A 21,485-nucleotide genomic window follows, 5' to 3' on the forward strand; every position below is an offset into this window, starting at 1 on the left:
CCTCAGTACATATTTGGTTTATGAGAGAGAGAGAGAGGGAGAGGGAGAGAGAGAAAGAGAGAGACCATGAAGATGATGTGGTATTCTTTATGATCAGATTTGTTATTGATCTCAGATAAGAGCATAAATGCATTAATTGGTACAAATCCACATAATCCTCAATGATTCATGCATAAAATATGCATGAATCGACTGAGAAAAAGCAAGTCCTTTTAAAAGTCTGAAAAAGTGCTAATTAAAGGTTGCAAAAAGTATTGAAATGTCTTTCTAAAGGTCATACATTCAATGTAGTGAATGTTTTTGTTGTTGTTGATTGTTTTTTGTGATGCATGGGCATTCTTAAGCTTAATACACAACATGGCTAGTCATCTGTCATAATTTGATTTCTTGCACTTGAACAATTACTATCCTTTAACTCACTGTCTTGAAACTGCCCAGAGATTGTTGAAACTTTTATTAGATGTGTCTTGTCAGAAAAAAAAGTTGGTTTTAAATTCAGTTCCAAGAAAAAAAAAAAAAAAAAGAACGATGGAGACGAGCTCATCATGCTCAAAAAACCACTCGTTTTTACTGTTTATGTTTACTGATGTTTACTGAGCCTCAGTATATAGTCAGTATGTATGATCAGAGTACTTAAAGCGAGGTGTACATTCAGTATCATTAATTCAAGAGAGAGAACAAAATGCACGTGGATTGTTTAATGAGTCCTTCACACACTGTGCATTGTGTCCAACAGATATTAATGTGCGATAAAGTGATATGAAGCCAGTGTGTTTAATCTCCGCGCTGATAGAAAGGCATTAGAACGGAGAGCAGAGGAGAGGAACACAGATAAATGTGAGAATAATCAAGCGCGGCCTATTCTTTAGCCTGGTATTAATGTGCTGATATAAAATCCATATTCTGGCCCAACAATAGAAAAAAAAAAAAAAGACTACATGTCCTACAGCACGTTCCTGATGAGCCGGGAGACAATCAGGCCGTGCTGCAAGTAGAAATGTGAACGAGTCCTCCAGTGTGTCTTAACTTCCATATTAACCTCTATGAGATATATATATATATATATAGTATAGTATATAACATTATATACAGTATATATATACTGTATATAATGTTAATTTCTGTTTACAGCACATCATAGTTCAGTTCTCAAGTCAGTGCGGCACATGTTACAGCCCTACTAACATCGCCATAGCAACTAACCACAATCACCATTTTATTCTGTACCAACCACATGAACATGACAAGCAGTTCAATGGCCGTTCTTTTTCATTCAACCTCTGTGGTTGGTGCTGACGTTAATGTCAGTGTAACTGATCAACAATAATCAATAATAATAGTTTGGAAGCAAATAATGTGTGGCAGTTACCAGCCAACACAGGCTAAGGTAGTTAGTGCAACGTTCAGGTTTAAGTTCGTTGCTATGGTTACATTTGTCAAATTTGTTCAAAACTTTGTGGCTGGCGTATGAATTTAAAAGAGCGATGAAATATGTGCTGGACTACACTTGCATTACATGGGTTGAACACACACCCTGCAGCCAATCAGAAATGAGTATTAGTGTAGATTACATAATCAGATTAGGGTTTTATTTAGTTTTTTTTTTTTGGTTTTGTTTTGTTTTGTTTTTTGTTTTTTATTGAAACTGATGACCAGTATTTTCAGCTAGTGTAAAATGGGTTTCCTCCATTATTTCTTTCAGAATAATACTAATGATATTGATAATATTGCCATTTTTTTAATCATTATTAGCAGCAGTAGCAGTGCTGTTTTAACTCCCTGAAGAAGCTTTTCTACCTTGCCAAGAATTCATTTATGCAGGAAACAGGACTACTTGTAGTTACTTGTTTATTTTGGGCATAAAACTTGTTCCTGAAATCGAAAACCTAAAATCACTAAATATTTTAATAGATGGATATCGTCAGCGACACTGTATATATCTGCAAATATCACATCAGTCAAACCCTGTTAGCAACTGTTGCTGGGTTTGAAAATTGGTATTTTGATTTTTTTATGTTTTGATGTTCTTAAGTGCTGGTAATTTTTCTGATAAACAGTCATGACAATAAAACAGGTGAATAATTAAGAGGGAGAGATGAAGGGCATTGGAAAGAAAGAGAGAGAGAAAGAAGAATGACTGACAGAGTTAAAGAAGAGAAAGCATCATCGCCTGTGAGTTTTTTTTTTCCTCCCCAGCTGTATAATTTAGACCATCTGCTATTGCTACAAGCCACATAGACAAACACCTCAAGGACACAGTGTGTGTGTGTGTGTGAGAGAGAGAGAGAGAGAGAGAGAGAGAGGAAGAGAGAGAGAGAGAGAGAGAGAGAGCGGGCATGTGTGTTTACCTAGCTAATGATGACAGTAGTGCTTTTTTTTTTGCCTGTGTTTGTGTATCTCTGTGTCTGCACGTGTGTCTCAGTACACCCGGCTAATGATGACTTTGATGCAACACAAACACACACACACACACACACACACACACACACATACACATACACGCATACACACACACACACACACACACACACACACACACACACTCACACATTCAAAAAACCTCAAAGGCAGCAGCCCTGACTAGAAAGTGACATTGTATGACTTTCACAGATGGATAGTAAAGAGTGTTAACAAGATAGATAATAAACTCTGAGTTATTTTAAAACATCAAACAGCATATGCTCTATTTCATAAAGAAATTTGTGTGCCGCGTGCCCCCTTTGTTGAAAAGGAGAGGATTCACAGTCACAGATTTTAATATAGCTACAGACTTTGAATGGCAAACACACCCACAAATATCCATCCTAACAAGTCATTAAATCAAGTATTCAGGCTCAAATTAGTTTGCTTGAGATAAGTGGGAAAAGAAATCTTCCAGTGTCACTGATGCAAATCAACTTCTTTAAAGAACTGTCTTCAATGAAGAGGCTTTTTTGTCTTTAGCGGAGAGTCTGTGTCGTTTACCTTGTATCAAAATCAACTTTTTACCCACAATAAATAAAAAAAATTAAATAAAAATGAAAAGTCCTTGAGTAGGTGAACTCACTTTGGAAATAAGTAGCTTGATCACATCTGAGAAAAAAAATGTTTTGGGAAAAGATTGTTAGGTTAAGTATTAAGTTAAAATTAAAGTTTTGTCATGAGCAAAAGACCTCTTCATTCTGATTTTTTTTAAGCGCCACTTTTGTATTTTGTGATTTGCTGCTTCTTATATGTGACTTCTTGTTCTAACAGGAAGCTTAAATCCATTTCTGTCCTCATAAAGCACGCCAGTGCATACATTCCTCATTGCAGCAGGGTGTTATAACACTTTAAAGCTGCACTATGTAACGGTTTTATGGAAAAATCCAGCCACCTTATTGGTCAAAATCACAAAGAGTGGCTGCCTCAGAGAAGAGTGTGCCAACCTCACTAATGCAGAGGCCACAGATTCACCAAACTTGTCCAGATAAAATCTAGTGTTAGTCATGATCAATATCAGTAAAATCACTTCCTCTGCGAACAAGAGTAAAAACTTAAAAGTCCAATATATATTTTTTGGAGCTGGAGCACCATCTAGTGGCTGTTCCCATCCGCGGCTTTACACAGACACAAGAGGACGGGAGTTATAAGGTAAATAGTGTTTCACTTACCATAAGAGGCAAATTTTACCACAGCAGCAGGTTAGGTTTACACTTAAGATCAGCAAGGTTTAAAAGAGCTGCAAGAGGAATGAGGTCGAGCGACAGCCACAGGAACCAAGGCAAACATATCTCCATAAGAGTGTGTTTTCAGCATATTGCTTGACAGATGTAGGATGAGAGTGAAGGAGCAAGCTGACATCAGCAGTTTGGCTGAGGGAAGCTACACACAGCATATGTGGCCAACCTTACCAAAAAAATGTAATGCACAGATGTTGTTAGTTGACTATGATAATGCGGAACACGTCGGGACATTCAGCAGCTTGGATGGATTGACTTGGACTGATCAACAACGCTTGCTGCTGTGTTTTGGTCATTTGCACATTCGTAAAGTATGATATTGTGGCTTTTAAAGGTGAAATACACACAGCAGACGGCAAGAACTCCATGCAAAGAAAAGCTGCACTCACCATAGTTTGGTTTTTTGCCTCTTTTGGTAGAAGGCACACAGAACGGCCGGGTTGGTAAACAAGACTGTGTTCTGTGCGGTTTATTGACATCATATCACGGGATTTCTGGGAATTGAAGTCTGCAAAATCCAAACAGTTGCATGCCATCGCCGCCAAGTTATGAAATTGCTTAGTGCAGCTTTAAATCCATTCAGTCAAACTGTGTCACTACATCTCTCGGGGCAGACGAGCAAAGAAAGTACAGTGATGTAAATGAATTACTGAAGCTTGTCTAGAAAACAGCCGAGGCATTTACACTCCTCGATTAAGGCTGCTTGTAAGTCGCACTGAAGGGGAATGTGGTGAAAAGGGAAGAAATAGACAGGCTTTCACCCTGCCCATTCCTGTCCACAAATACACAAACACACTGTCTGTCTCTGTCTTTCTTCTGTCTGACACACACACTCATGCAGATAGTGCAGTGTCAGCACTAGTGACATGTTATTAGCTGGGAGAGGAGAACCTTTTGACATGCGGCTGTGTGTGTGTGTGTGTGTGTGTGTGTGTCTTTCATTTGTTTGGGTTCTATTGTCGCTTTCCACAGGAGTGCTGACACTTCATTAGGAATCCACCGCTATCTGAGAGTGTGTGTGTGTGTGTGTGTGTGTGAGTGTGTGTGCCTGACAACCGCAGTCTCTGTAATCAGGTTATAATGGCCGAGCAACACGCAAAATCAATCACTAGACATAATTAGAACGGACAGAGGTAGAGAGAGGGCAGGTAGAGCAGTGGAAAGAGAGAGACAGAGGGAGAGAGAGACATAAAGATAGAATGAGGAGAGAGAGAGAGAGAACAGTGAAGAGAAATAGAGGGCAAGAGACCCATACCGTAAAAATGAGCGTGAGAGAGAGAGAGGTAGATAATGGGTGTCGAGCGATCATCACCACTTGGACGGATGTAAAGTGCTGCAGTTAGTGTAGTGAGCCATCACCGCTACTGATGTTAATGCTAAGTGCTTCAGTCATGCTAATTCGATCACTCTGACAGCCATGACAGAGATGTTGATGCTGAGGACGTTATCCATACAGTAACCGACTTAGCTGACACCCCATTGGCTTATTATGGCTGTGTCCATACAATTAGCGGTGATGGACGGGGGAATGTGCCGGTATACAAGGTTGGTTGTCGGCGCCACAGCCTAAGATGGCTGCTGTGGGACTCCACCGGCGCTGGGAAAATGAATGCTAAACGCCGTCGTTTGCATAGGCGGCTAATGTTGGTGCTAAGTGGTGGCGCTGAGGTTGTGTGACAGCCATGACAGCGGCTGATGCTCAGGCCATTAGCAGAGCGCTTTGCTGAACTTGAAGGGACAGCGTGGGGCTTATTAAGATCAGGTCCAAGCGCTTATTTTGTCACTGAGCCTGTGCAGTGCAGTCCTATAGTCAAAATAATGACTAGAAATGGACTTTGTGGGTGAACTGAATTGGTTGAGATGGTGATGTAGTCCATTTGTCTTCAAAAATCATATCTGCTTCAATGCAACACAGTCATTAATATAGTGAGGAATGAGTCATTTAGGACGTTTAGGGCATTTTCACACGTCAATTTACTGTGGTACAGATCAGTAGAATAAGCAGTACTTTGTTGCATTGTTCATTGGATTCAAAAATTTCAAATGAACCAAAATCTATCAACACAAGCCATGTGAGAGCTGTCCGCCTGCTGATTGGTCAGGGTCAGACACATATGACCACGCTGGAAGGCAGTGGCGAGTGGTGATGTTTTTGTGTAGTCATGCTGTGGTCCCAATTTCATGTGAGCAGCCGCGAGGGCGGGAGCTCAAAACTTTTAGGGCATTTATTTATTAATAAAAACGCATAATATCGTTTTTAACTATACTATATAAACTCGACAACTCGATTTTGATAGACACGCGTGCACATTTTGCCCCAATGTTACCAACAACAATGTGTTGCAATTTACAGTATAAATGAAAGCGGAAATTATTAGAACGGACAGATGATGCAGTAATAACCAGTTACAGAGTCAAGCAAATGACACATGAACATGCTCACAATGTTACCAACAAAATGTTGGAATTTACCATGAGATCGGAACTATTCGGACTTGCCACGGGGTGAAGCAAACACACAGCAATGTCACCAGCTAGCCTGCAAACACACAGCAACGTCACCAGCTAGCCTGCAAACACACAGCAACGTCACCAGCTAGCCTGCAAACACACAGCAACGTCACCAGCTAGCCTGCAAACACACAGCAACGTCACCAGCTAGCCTGCAAACACACAGCAACGTCACCAGCTAGCCTGCAAACACACAGCAACGTCACCAGCTAGCCTGCAAACACACAGCAACGTCACCAGCTAGCCTGCAAACACACAGCAACGTCACCAGCTAGCCTGCAAACACACAGCAATGTCACCAGCTAGCCTGCATGGTCAATGAAATGACACACAAACATGCCCAACTGCCCATCAGGCTACGCACCAAAGTGATAAACATCAGAGAACACCTCTTTTTCAGAACACCTGCAATAGCCTAAATCGATGAAACATGCCAGGTTACTCAACTGAAGTTATATTTTCACCCATTTTGATTGGCACGATGCAGATGAAAGAACAAACTAATGTTAACGTTCCCGTACTAGCTAGCCAGCTAACGACGTTAACGGTAGCTAGCTGTCAAGTGAATGACTTGCAGTTGCCGCTGAACATTTCAAGCGAGCTTGCTACGTAGCTACTCGTGTTGCGCATGCGTCTTCTGAAAAGCTGATTCACACGAGCTTATTTTCCATTCAAAACGCCTTCGTACAGGAAACACCGGCTACAAAACTACTGTGAATACTCGGTATCACAGAGCGAATGCGCGCGTCAAGCTGTCAACTTTCCAGCATTTCGCTAGCAAATTGAGATAGATATGTGTATATAGGCAGTGGTTTGCAACCAAAATGATAGAAATAAGGTATATTATAAAAGGACACACTAGGAGACCAACATTTTAAAGATTTTAATTGAAGGGCTTGGGCATGCACTGCATTTATAGCTTATTATGAACGTTCGCCCCTGCTGGAAGGCATTTTTCCCTCTCTCACTTTATTGTACACATTTAGTCAGTCCTGTATCGAACACAGACATGGAGCGCCATCAGCAGCTTTGGTGTAGAAGGCAACATATTTGTTTGGTGTTCAATGTCAACCTTCGATTTGTTTGGAGTCCATAATGCTCACCTGAGCTACAGGAGCTGCTTCAGGCCTAAACACACGCTGCTTCCTGTAGTTGGGCTGAATCTAGGTCGATACAAGTTCACAGCCTGAATGAGCCGCTCCAGAGTTTGTTTGTAACTGTGCTGAGAGAAACCACCTCCTCAGCAGGGTGTTGTTTTGGTTGTTTTGGTTCTACCTGAGTGTGATTGCTGCTTTCACACCTGAGCAAATGAACAACACCAAGGAGGTGAGGATTAGGCGGACTAAACAAGGCAGGTGTGAAAACCCTTAGTCAAGTTCTGAGCCTTGAAATCTTTAAAATAAGGGAGAGAGTAAGCCAATCAGCTGTGGTAATTTTACTTTTTTCTGGAAATCACAAACAACAGAAGAATTGCTTGGAAAGTTTAAATTTTCTTCTGAGCTCAGAGAGGAGCTTTTGTTTTACAGCAAATGTATTTCTGCTGGATCCACTCACACTAATGATGTATTCACAAGATCTGGAAAACGACACTTGGTAGAAGACGTTGATTTGCACTGGGAACAAGTAAAGTGATGTTACATCAGTGGGAGATTATTACTTATAAAACTCAGAATTTTAAGACTCAACACTAAGCTCATCAGGAATGCTGATGCTTTTTTCCCCATGTAGTCTACAGTCTAGCTTATCTCATAAATCTAGATGGAGTTTACTCTCAAAAGAAATGCCTGTGATTCAAGAAGGTTTAATTTGCTCTTACAAAATTATTGTTGGCATAAAAATGAAACTCTATGGAACATTACTGAAGTGGTTATACTGTATGTGTCTGGTACATTTACGGTTTTCTCTAACTTTAGAGAGAGGGAGAACAAGCACGAGAGAGCATAAGGCCATACACATTAGACCAAGGAACAGGTGTTTAATGGTGTTATCTCACAGACACACACACACACACACACACACACACACACACACACACACACACACACACACACCGAAAGGGAAAGGGAGAATGAGAGGGAGACCTGTGGTTGACACCTATCCATTATCTCACTCAGATACACACACCATGGCAAGGGTTGCTCGAACACACACAGACATACACACATACACACACCTGGGCATGCACACACACCTGCTGGTCAGTGTATGTTTTTGTGTCTCTCGCAGAGGGAGGCCCGGTAATGAACAACAATATGGTCCGTCCCAAATCATCTCCCCCCATTCGCTCCATTAAAATGTCACAGGTCCGCCTGTTAATATCTCCCCACTGAGGCTCAGCAAAGTGGCATTTCACTACTGTCCCCTAAAATCTCACAGCTGCATACAAATTAGCTCATTGTTATATATTTATGTCCTTGAATTGTCGTGCTGCTTTTTTTTCAGACGGCACGAGAAATGATATAAATTGGAATTTTGTTTTACACCAAATTTATTTCCACCGGATCCACTTACACTAATGATGTATTCACTAGACGGTACTGTAAGGCATTACATAAAGTCATCTGCTTAATACTGTTTTTTATTATTTATTGCCTTTTTGCTTTTGTATTTTAAAAATGAATCGGCTCCAGGAAGACATGATATAAATAACTTAGTGATGATTAGGACAAGTGGAATATTGCATTAAGGTCTTCTCATCAGCAGCCGACTCTCACACAATCATGAAATCTACCCGGCTGCCTTTGAAATCAATACGACGGCTGTCGCAATAAATCAACATCAGTAAAAAATTTCATTATAAATGGCCTGGGGTTAGCTTAAAAGATAAACATCACCAGCATATTATCTTGTAATTATCTGAAGATTGTCTTCTCCAATCAAACAATGACATTGTTAATTAAACTAAACTCAAATGGAAAGAAAACTCTCCTTTTCTCCATCTCTCTCTGGGCTCCTCTCTTTCTCTCTCTCTCTCTATTTAAAAAGGAATAAATTGCCTTTTAATCCTCTCTCTCCAAAACAAATCAATGGCTCGATTAACTAACTTGTGCCCTTGTCCTCGGTGGGAAACAGTGGCACAGTTCCCAGGGAAAGTGAAGCAAATATCAGACTGAAGTTGTAATATGGGAACCATTATTGCAAATGAAAATGGGCAGCATTTCTGGTTAATGCTAATGGCTACAAAAGGAAATTGCTATCAGGGTGGGTAGGCACTGGTAAAAGGGGCACAGTGACACAGTTAGCACCTCCCCCCGTCTGTAAAGCATATCCGTGGTGTGACTGCAGGTCAGTTCAGTCAAAGCAAATAGTGTGAGAAGATCGATTTGTTTTCAAATGTAGGTTACTCTGACACAGTAACCTGTCTTGTCCCTAGCCTCAGTTCCTACTCAGAAACACAGATCCAGTTTTTACACTGACCTAAAATCTCAGTACCATCCGGCACTTGGGCTCAGTGGGTCAACCCGACATTTCAGCCCTGAACCCTGCAACATTAATTATCGGCATCAACTCCAGCCAGCAGTGGTGGAAACAGGTCACCTGCTAATTTGTGACCTGCGTATGCACCATGATACATGACGTGCTCTACATTTTAGGTAGGCTACCCACAGAGTCACTGTAACCCCTGAAATATACAAATCACCAATAAATACAATTGTTGGACATGTTCACTCATGTTCATAGTTGGAATGAGAGACGTCAGAGAAGGAACTTTGGAGAAAATGCGCCATTTGAGTTGGGTTGGAGGATTCAGACACCCGTTAACCTGGAGGTGAATCATGTGAACGGGGCTTGTCCAGGGTGAACTGGGTCACCTGCTTTTTTTTAGTGGGTAGTCCAAGCTCATGTCAGAAGAAAAAGAAGAGGAAAAATTGCTTGGTATGAGGGAGAGTCAATTAAGTTTGAAGGACCATACCGATGATTTTGAATGTGTAGTCGAACTATTTGCAAATCACGCAGGGGAACCAAAGATTGCACAACACAGAATCAAAATCCCTCAGTATTTAAATGTGAATTTTTGGGTATAACAGCCACCTTATAAAGTTCTGCTTCTGCCGCTAACAAAGTCGTCACCATTCATAAACCACAGAACTGGTTGTGAAAAGCAAACATTTACCTGGGGATTATTTTTTGGTAAGCTAACTAACCATGAAAGACCAGTTCCCCGTTTAAAACAACACAGAAATGAACCATATCTGTTGGACTGCGTTGACACAGCCAAGTGAGAATCCATGATTTTCTGTGATAACCCGTTTGATAGCCGAATAACAGCAGCTCATGTAAATAGTCTAATCAACTACAGTTATATCTGCATGTGCTTGTCCACACTCGTCACACCAGAGGACAACTGTCATGATGAAAACATGAAAAAAAAAAAGTAAGACACACTGACCCAGAGTCAAATTTGATGAGACGTGAAAGAGCTTGAAACATGACTACAGTCACTTTTTCAACTTGAACCAAATATCGGCTCACTAGAGCTTGCTTTGGTTAGGGACAGTCTATGAGAAGGAATTAATATGCAATGATTCTGTGTCAGTGTATTGTTATTTTAACTTCTTGAGAATATTGTCCATGTGAATAGCCTCAAAATATGTCCAATCTGAATTCACCGGATAAAACTTGGAAAAACAGAAACATCTTGACAGTTCTTTCTCACTGCTAAATATAGCTGTTAACACTGACACGCATACCTGTCCTGAATCGTGTGTGTGTGTGTGTGCGTGTGCGTGTGTGTGTGTGCAAGGCTTTAGCAGTGTAAGCCAGGGTTTGAGCCTGTCAGTGTCTCTATAGCCTCTAATCCATGTGTGGAGTGAAGGGTGACCATCTGTCTCTCGCTTTCCCTCTCCCTTTCTCTCTCTCTCTCTGTATCTCTACCTAAGCCTCTTTTCACCCCAATTTAACACCAATCGTCCTTTTCACAATGCTGCCCATCGCTCCACCATAACCTTCACACACACACACACACACACACACACACACACAATCCCACACATATCATAACCCCATATTATTCCCCACAATTCTTACTGCATCGCCCTCCTCCATTGTAATCTTCTCTCTCAAGATTTCTCTCCATTTTAATCTCTGTCGCCATCAATTTATCTATCTCCCTTTCCATCACTCTTTGTTGGGCTTTCTCTTTATTTCTTTCTGTCAGGCTGATGATGAAGGACAGGATCTGAAAACCCCATTTTCATATCACAGTTTCCCGTCCACACAAGCACTTTCACAAAGTTCTCGGAAAGTTGGCCACGCACACCAACACACCAACAACGCTAATAATTCCTTACCAGGCGTCCGTAGGACCACACTTTTATTGCCTCACCCGCCAGTTTGTCACATCTTTGCTGGCTTTTTCTAATTCACCCACTTGGGAGGATGTTTTCAACACACTTGATTTTTGGTGGACGAAAACATCGTTTTAGTGTGGACTGAAAGGCAACATGGAGAAATGCAGACGTGCTTTCAGATTTCTCCAACTTGATTGTTAGATTGTTGGATGCACTAGTATTTGGTATCTGGGGGTAACGTCCTGTTGCCTTTGCACCATGTGTATCAGTGTGTACTGTGCAACAGTATTAAGTGTCCATTTATCTCTGAACCAATGCCACCAAGATAAACTCCTGAACTTTTACTGACCTTGCAGAGTAGTGTATTTCTTACAGTTTGTGCATTGAACCCAATAATGCCTTTTCCTTTTCACACATCCGTAGTGCTGCTATTACCACATTGTTATGCTTTAACAATGTCGCTGCTGTGTTGAAAAGTACCAGTTGTGTGGGGGTTTTGTGCTACTGGTTATACTGAAGAGAGTGAGACAAGGCTTTTTTTTTTTTTTTTTTTTGTAACTTTAAAAGACGTAAAAATTATGCGAGAGGGTGAAATGCATGGAAATCTGTGCCCTAGCGAGAGAAGCTGTAATCTGATTTTGAAGTTTATACTGGAGCCACATTTGGACATTGATTGTGTAAATGTATTCTGGCTAAAGCATATCTGGACACAATTTAGTTATGAGAGGCATGTTAAGGAAGCGTCTGACATGCAGAGCATGAAAAAAGTTCAGGTTTCAGAAATGCAGGAGAAAAAAAGAACCTCCTTGTTCTTCCTCAGGCTGAAAAGGCAAGCTGTGAAACCATACTGATGAAGATTATGCAGGGCGCTCCATAGTCTTTCTCCGTCGAATGCTTCACCGTATGAAACACACAGACACAGAATACATGAATTGCGAAATGGAAATGGAGAGGAGGTGGAAAGGGAATCACTAGGGGTTAGAGATGAAGAAAGAACTGTAGAAACAAGAGAATCCTCCTCCATCTTCTACATGTCACAGGGAGGAAGAGGCTTTTGCAGTTTAGAGAGACAGAGAGGAGTATTTAGAGAAAGGGAGTGCCAGAATGCCTGACAGAGAGACAGATAGACAGATCAAGTGAGCGAGAGCAGCAGAGTTGGAGGAGAATATGTTTAGTATTTCAAAGTTGCCCTCTGTGCGGAGCGGGGAGGAAGCAGCTCTTGATGCCTCCCACTCAGTTTGGCCTCGGGCCTCAGCATCTGTGTGAACATCCCTGTGTTCAAACCCAGTCAGATCACTCCCAGTGCTACAAAAGGACTGGAGGTTTTGGCCAGAGACACTCGGAGAGAGCAGCTCCTGTGGCTATCTGCCAGATACGCTCACATAAACATGGAGCCGCTGTGGAAGACCCACTTTTTACAGGGATGAGGCTCTGGATGGAGCCCAAATGGAACTTTTCACTCGGTTAGTCATGCTTCATTGTAGCATGGCACGGTTCTGCATGGATACACAGAGGAGGTTTAGGCCCAGACACTCCAAGAAAGAAGCTTTTGTGACTACACACTAGGTATTACAACATACAAGTGTAGCTGCTGTAAAAATCCACCTTTTTACATCATTACTTTACACCTTTTTATCGTTCTTCCTTGTTGCATACCAAAACTGTACATGGATACAGAGGAAGATTAAACAACTGGAACTTAAAGAGGAGCTTCTTAAGGACAAGTAGATTGGATCATGACCCACCGTTCCAGGGAATAAACTGCAAATTCGAGTGGTTATGACTTAGCAAAACAAAATGACGAATAATTGCAGGGTTGCAGGCAGAAGAGATTAAAATAATAATGTAAAGAACCATGCAGATAAATGTTCCCAGTAAACCCAAAGCTTAGACTTGAGGACTTCAATACCCAGGAATCCCATGAGGAAAGTACATTTCTTCTTAATGCTTAATGCTTAATTCAAGAATGGCCAGTTATGGGAGGTCACCATTTGGGAATGCATCAGTGGCAACTATGCAGTTAGTAACTAATTAAAAGGCTGGTCTGTTCAATTTTACCCACGAGGAAGTCAGAAATCCCAATTCCAATTTACAGTCAAATGCAGCGTTAGAGTGTCATGGCGTTTTTGAGGAGGTTCACCCAACATGATTCCAGGGCCCTCTAGATGGAGAGCTCTCTCTTCAGTTTTTTTTTTTAAAAAAAATTGCACTAAAGTCACAATAAGCAGCATTTTGAGGGCATTTCACTTCAACACGCTCTCTGGAGGTGCCCGGGATTCAAACCATTACCAGAGGACCGCTCTACCTCCTGAGCCATGGCACTTCCCTTCCTGTGTGAGAGGATTATCTGCCAGTGACCAAACCTGATATCACAATTTAATTTGAACAAATACATTGAATCTACAGCATCTCATTTAGGGATTTTTTGTGATTTACATGATAGTCTTCATTGATTTTTTTTTTTCTTTTTTTTTACATGCAGTTCTGCCCAGTGCAGGTTTAGTAGAACTTTTTATAGCACTAACTAGCCCACTACCATTTCCCAGTGTCTCAGGAAATGTATGATGATGATGATGATGATGATACACTGTGCCTGAAAGAAGTACACCAGCTGACATTGTGTAGCTGAAGGACTGGCAGCAGTTTCATGTCACCTTGTCCCGAGGGAAGGATGTCACCGCTCTACCTGCTCTCTCTCCCAAAAAACAAACTCTCTCTTTTCAGCTTTTATTTTATTTCTTGCTCCAACACAATCACTCTGGTCACAAGGATACTGTCAAGACCTTTGTGCCCCTTTTTTTCTGGACCATTTTGATGTCAGTGTCATAGTAGTAGGAGCTCATTCTGCTGTTGCACTCATTTCAGCTTGCTCCGGATAAGAGCATCTAGTAAACACGTGACGTGTAAAATGTAAATGTTGCAAATGTTGTTAGTTTACTGAGGCACATGCTAAAATTCCAGTACATTTTCTATGTTTAGTGGTTTGCCTCTCAAAGCCCCAAGCTGCTGCTGGTCGTACCAACTGGTACAAGAACGAACAGAACTTTGTGCATAGGATCGGCAGTAATGTGTGAAATATGTGCATTTTAAATATTTCCCCAGGTCAGCTGTTTGCCTCCTATGAGCCCTATGATTGGTCAGCTCTCAGCCAAACAGCGGGAGATGGGAAGGAAGGAACAAAAGGGCCTGGATGCTAATTGGCTTCTTGCTGTCTGACAGAGAAAGAAAGAAAGAAAGAAAGAAAGAGAGGAGGACAAACTGACAAAGAAAGAACAAAAGAAAGAAAGAAAGAAAGAAGGAAACTTAACAGTGGATTAGTAATTCAGTCAAATCCTGTGTCAGAATAACAATAAAATATGAAGACAAAAAAAAAAAAAAAAAAAAAAAAAAAAACCTATAACTCCTGATTGTTGGCAGTGTTATCTAGGCTATCTGTGTTGCCTGTGAATGATGGCCATGATAACAAAAGAAAAAATGTTGAATGAAAAGTCTTGTTTTGATGGTTGTGTATTTGGTGGGCATTAGCTACATAGATCACGGGATAGTGTGTGTGTGTGGTGTGTAAGTGTGTGTGGCCACTAATTGGCTACTATAACCGAGTTTCCTGGGGTGATTCAAGCTGGCTGCAGGGACGGCCACACTCACACACACACACACACACACACACACACACACACACACACACACACACACACACAGAAGAGGTTACAATTAATGAAGACATTAATGTCAATGCCAGAGTTGAGGGAAAATGAGAGAAAAACAGAAGACAACAGATGAAGAGAATGAAAGAGAGATGGGGAAAAGGAGAGAGAAAACCTGATTGAGAGAACTGAAGAGAAAGAGAGACTGCAACAGTTACATGTTGGATATCATAACGTTCCTCCCCTCAGTTCCCTATTAGGCAGAAAGGAGAGTGAAAGAGAGAAAAAACAAATTATGTTTCAACCAGCCATAACCTGAGAGGAAGCCTGTCGAAGAGCCGCCAACCAATTTTTAGTAATGTGCCAACATGTTCAGCATTCATTAGCCTACATGTTCCACTGCTTTCCTTTCTTGGATTATTCTAATTCTGTATATATTTTTATCCAGATAATCAGACTGAATTTTATAAATGCTTATGGGAGCAGGCTACACAGTCACTGTTCTTACTTTGAATGATGCTGGCAGCCTGTATCATTCAACATGTTAAAGTGTTCGTATCCTCAACACAATTTAAGCTTAAGGATTAGCATGAAGCGTACTATTACTAGGGTTGTCCACCATCCCGTAAACTGTAGAATTGCCCCGTAATTGGAAAATAAAAAAGGTGTTCTATATTGAACTGATACGGGATGCACTTTGTTCTGTATTTCCGAATTAATCCATTGCAAGAAATATGACCTTTGACCCCAAAAATGTAGATACTGCACTCTGCCTTTGTATTGCTGTGACTAATGAAAACACTAGTACAAAGGCTAAGTACAATTTCAATATGTACATCCAGCTTTGATTTTCTATTTATTTTACACTTCTATTGTTTTAATAGTTTTTTTCTTCTGTTTTTGGATGTTCATAGTTGATAGCGCTGGAATAATCGTATTCGACCCGTCAGTGTTGTTTAGCCACCAACATCCTTAATATTTTTTATACAATTAAAAATAAAGTTTTGATGTGTAAACTTTCATTTTTATTGAAATCTGATTTCATCAGTACCAAGGGCATTTGATTTAAAATAGCCTTTAAAAATGTATACACATTTAATCATTGTCAAAAAAGCAGAGCAAGCAGGCTCACTGCTCGCTGAGGTCCAGGAGGAGGCTTGTGTGTGTGTGTGTGTGTGTGTGTGTGTGTCTGTTATAATACACTTCAACAACAACATAACACTTCGCAAACAGAAATAATTTAAAAAAACAACTAGTCAATTTATATTATAGATTGGACTTCTTATAGTCATGTGTTGGTGTGGTTGTGGGTGTGAGTGAGTGTGAGCGTGTGTGTGTGTGTGGGTGGAAGAGACGAAGACAAAGTTTGTGTATACACGGTGAGGTTTAAGCGCATTTGTTTTTTTAATCCTCTTCAGCCAGAGCTTCCCAAAAGTGACGGCGGCTTTGGGGCATCAATGGGACGAGTTTTGAGATGATATCCATCTTTTTTTCCTTCTCCACTCCCGTGTCACCAAGCCTCAACTGCTCAGGGAACGCCAAGGTTACCTATAAATAAAATTTGCATATAATTAATATATAATTGCACATTTTAGTAGAATGTGTAATAACTCTGTGTGAAAATTTTTACTTTCTTTTTGAGGAAGTCGCACTCAGTGAAGTCTTCTTCGTCATGGTTGACTTTGTAGAACATGCATCTGGAGTCCCTTCTTACTTGAATGACTGCCATGTCAGCCAGTTTTGACATGTTCTTCATTTTGGTGACTGAGTGGCCGTCAGCCCATGCCAAGAATTGGCTTTTCTGGAGCTCCACCACATTGATTTTCCCCAAGTTTGATGCAGCAATGACCTCTAGGCCTCTTCTTCATCATCATCTCCACTCTGTGATGAAAGCTGTCGGCACTCATAAAGGTGTGGCCTGACTCAAAGTACTTGAAGGTGATGTCATGAATGTCATTTCCACTGCAGTTCACAAGCTTCACCAATGCAGTTAACAGCACCCAATTCTTATTTTGGGCAGTGCAGTTGTCTACCCAGTAGATTACATGATGCACACCCCTCTCCTGGTTGAAGGAGGCCACAAAGGCAGAAGTCACCTCTGCTGTCGATCGTCCAGCGATGCCCTCATGCCAGATGACAGAGAGAGTCTTCCGTTTGTGTGATGATTTTTTGCCAACACTGGCAAAGGTCTCATGGAAAGCTGTGATCCTTCATGTGAAGGCTGCAGTTTTCACTCCAGGCATACAGGGAAGCATTATAATTTTTTTAAGGTCCACGCTTCTGACCACGGTGTCAACCACCTCCTCTCTCTCAGCATCCAAGCGGTAATGCTCTCTCCCTCTCGCAGCTCTGTGTTGATGCACCTCCCACTGCCGACAGACATCACAGCCAGCATCAGCAGTATCCGCTTGGTGCTTGGCTTTCATGTGGAGAGCATGCTTTCAACAACGTTCCCATTCTTCTTCTACCAGCTTGGTGAAACGAATGTTTAGCGCCTTAATGGCCTTTCGGTAAGTCTCATAAGAGCTTTGCTTGTTCTTCTGTCTGAAGTCATTGTACATAGACCGTATGGTGATGTCACTAGGGAGGTATCTTCTGTTAGGGCATGCTCCCGTCTGTAGTGGCTTGTTGCTGGATTGAAAGATTCTATGCGCTCATATAGTCCAGTCATTTTATGAAAAAACCTAGGACAAATTGCAAGAGAAGCAAACTCAACTGATTTTGTATCCTGAATTTGTCCTGAGTGAGGGGAAAAAAAGTCCCAAGAAATCCCATTGGTGGAAAGTTTTGAAAATCACCTATTTATGACCACATATTACCAAAAAACACTGTTTTTAACACACAGGGGAAAGGGGTTCAAAATTTTACTTTCAGATATCACTATAAAAATTCACAAGATGATTACACACACAAAGACAAGAAAAAAAGTCAATTACAAGTTCTTTGAATTATTCTGTTTACACATGCATATCACACATTATCTGATTTGATATGCGCTAATAATAAATGATAGAAGAGACATTTAAACAGTGAATTAAAAGGTTACTATATATATAGTAACCTTGAATTAAAAGGTTACTATATAACAGTGAATTAAAAGGTTACTGTATATATAGTAACCTTTTAATTCACTGTTTAAATATCTGCTCTGGCATTTATTCCTCATATTCCTTATTAGCGCATATCAAATCAGATAATGTGTGATATGCATGTGTAAACAGAATAATTCAAAGAACTTGTAATTGACTTTTTTTCTTGTCTTTGTGTGTGTAATCAACTTGTGAATGTTTATAGTGATATCTGAAAGAAAAATGTTTAACCCCTTTCCCCTTTGTGTTAAAAACAGTGTTTTTTGGTAATATGTGGTCATAAATAGGTGATTTTCAAAACTTTCCACCAATGGGATTTCTTGGGACTTTTCCCCCCTCACTCAGGACAAACTGAGGATACAGAATCAGTTGAGTTTGCTTCTCTTGCAATTTGTCCTAGGTTGACCCCAATTTTGGCCTAAAATTACTGGACTAATAAATTTGGGTTAGGTCAGTTTTGTTGCCGGGGGTGTGCCTTCCCCTTCAGTCCTGAGGTGGTGCTAGACGGGAGGAGGAAGCACCACTAAAAACAGTGACTCAGTCGATCATTTTTTGGGTGGTATCCTAAGGTGGACAAAAACATTGTCTTACACACTTCCTGGCTTTGGCCCAGGTCAGCATTAAGGTGGTATTGGAGTGACCGTTTTCTTTTGTTTTGACTTTCAGTGGTGACTCTCTTTGTTTGCGTGTCTGAAATCATATGGAATATAAAATTTTTCCTTTCAGGGTAGGTCATCTTCCAGTATTCCTCATAAATGCACTTTTGTTGCTCCTCAGATATTTTATTTATGCAGTTTTTCCTACACATTGGGCCACATGGTTCCCTCATCTAAGGATTTCCAGGTGCAGGTGGCTCTCGAAAATTGCTGACATCCTTATCATTCGCATCCTCATCATTCTCTTCCTCATCATCACTCTCTGGTACATACATAACATCTTTCTCGCAATCATCGCCAACATTTTCTTCACTATCACTCTCATCCACCAGCCATCAACCTGCACTCATCCTGTTCCTGTGGTGTTTCCCATCGCAATTCCTCAGTAAAAGTGTCCTCAGTATCTGCCTCCATCGAGGCAAACAATCCTGAGAGGTAATTCTCCCTCATCCTTTCATCCTCACTGTCAATACTTAGAATTGTGGCTCCCTCATGACTAACTGCAAAATCATAAAAGATGAATGATTGACTCATAACAAACTTTGTATCTCATCACTGGGCTTATGTTTTTCTCATAGGCTAGTATCCATGCTTTTTATAATGCAGCCTATATATTTTCAGACCTGAGATATTAATGAGATATCTTAATCTGCTCCTTTGATGCAGCTATCGTCAGGCTACGCACCTAGCTTAGTTCGCCTGAGGAGATCTGACAGTCAGCTAGTGCTAGTAGAAAGTTCATTAGAAAGAATTCATCACCAGAAAATGACTAGACGCCAGAATATAAAATAGCTATTGAAATGATGACATCAAGAATCGGATCAACAAGGGACTATTGGATAATTGGATTATGACAGCATTTCCAGTAATGCAGTAAGTGTCTTGTGGAAGCCGGATAAACAAAGTCAGAACGCAGTAACGTTACTTACTGCATTTTGCCTTGGTAATAGGTTGGATTTTGTAGTTACTGCAATTTTGACATAGTATTTTCTCTGAAACGGGACACAGTTGAGCCAGGACACTGACACAAAACAAAGGATGTGTTTCTAAGTCCATTACCAGTCTTAACTCAATTTTGACCAAATATGTGGTTACTGCATTTTGCCTTTGTACGGCAGAGTACATTATCTGTATATAGAGTAGAACATGTATGCAGATAGATAGGTAGATAGATACAGTTACTGCATCATTGTTTCTTTACAGGTGACTGCTTCTGAACTAGCACGTGTGTCACACTGTGAAACACAACTTGAGCTACAACAGTTGTGACTGTGCGCTTTAAGCTGAGCCACCGAACACTGAGTGAGTCCACGATTGCCAAGAAGATGTCAAAAGCCGAGGCAGTGGTCACAGATGTCCTTGCTCCAAAGGTAGTAGAGGAGGTGATGAACAAATTAAAAAGTGCTGAGAAATGACTCCATTCTGTATACAAACAGATGCCTGTAACAAGGGCAATTGCAAGATGTTTCCCTTGGCTGTACGGGTCATGAACAAGTTGACTGATTTTGTTGAAAATCCTGATGAGTCTGCTGACAGAATAATCAATACCATCCAGAGCTCTCTTGAAAACCTGGGCCTGACTTTGGATCATGTGTCGCTTTCAGTACAGACAATACAAATATTAATTATGGCATCTGCAGTTCAGTCTTCTTAAAATTGAAGATGAAGTCCAACAAGTGACCTCTACCAAAGCAACTGCCTTGCATATATTGTCCGCAACACTATCAAACATGCCCTGGATCAGCTCTAAATTGAAGTGGAAAATATTGTCCTCAAGGTCTACAGTTTCTTTTCCATCGCTGCCAAAAGGAGAGAGTCCCTGAAGGAGAACCGTGCCTTTTGTGACCTTGAGTCCCATGAAATCTTGTACCTCAACCCTGCAATCACCTGCCTGATCAGAACTGGACTCCTCCCAAGTCTTATGTCATCAGCATTGGCGATGACTGTCCAAGGCATCTGCTGGCATTGCTTAGGTTGAGTTGCTAGAGTTGAGGAGTCGGCTGAACTTGAGGAGGTGTACCTCCTGTTCTGTAATAATGTCCTGTCTTTCTTTGAGGAGGTCAAGAGGCTGGAGAGGGATGACACCACATCAGCTAAGCTCTATCCCATTATGCACTTTTATTCTGAGAAGATTAACTTGGAGAAGGGGTGATGGGTTTTGTGGCTTCCTGACAAAACAAAAGCCTCAGCGCCCCTCTCCATCTGATACTGATGCTGCCAGACAGGAGATTACAGCCTTCTTAAACACCACACACAGCCAAGTGGTTCAGCTTTTCAGAGGACAGAGGCTCTTTCACCTGCAGCCCCACGCTCTGAAATCTGGGGGGAACTCCTGTTATGAAACAGAGAAGATCACTGAGCAGTTTCACCTGGTTGGCAGGCTTAACATCTCAATGGATGAGCCCTACGATGGCAACAGCACTGTGGAGCGCCTGACAGAGCACCAGGAGTGTGTGTCCAGGGGAACAGCTGAGAGGTGGATGGCACCTCTTCAGGCAGCTGACCTTCCCAACATCCTGGCTGTGGTGTCCTTTGTCCTAAACATCCCATCCTGGTGGAGAGGGTTTTCTCTTCAACAAGAGTAAATGGACAG

At 41.2% G+C, this 21,485-nt stretch overlaps 1 protein-coding gene across 4 annotated transcripts in view; it reads left to right on the plus strand.

Annotated features, from left to right (window-relative positions):
• Window positions 1–21,485, plus strand: part of il1rapl2 (interleukin 1 receptor accessory protein-like 2) — a 583,827-nt gene that overhangs the window by 343,308 nt on the left and 219,034 nt on the right. The window lies entirely within an intron of this gene.

This window comes from Myripristis murdjan, chromosome 10 (genome assembly GCF_902150065.1).
Source record: "Myripristis murdjan chromosome 10, fMyrMur1.1, whole genome shotgun sequence".
Classification (NCBI taxonomy): domain Eukaryota; kingdom Metazoa; phylum Chordata; class Actinopteri; order Holocentriformes; family Holocentridae; genus Myripristis; species Myripristis murdjan.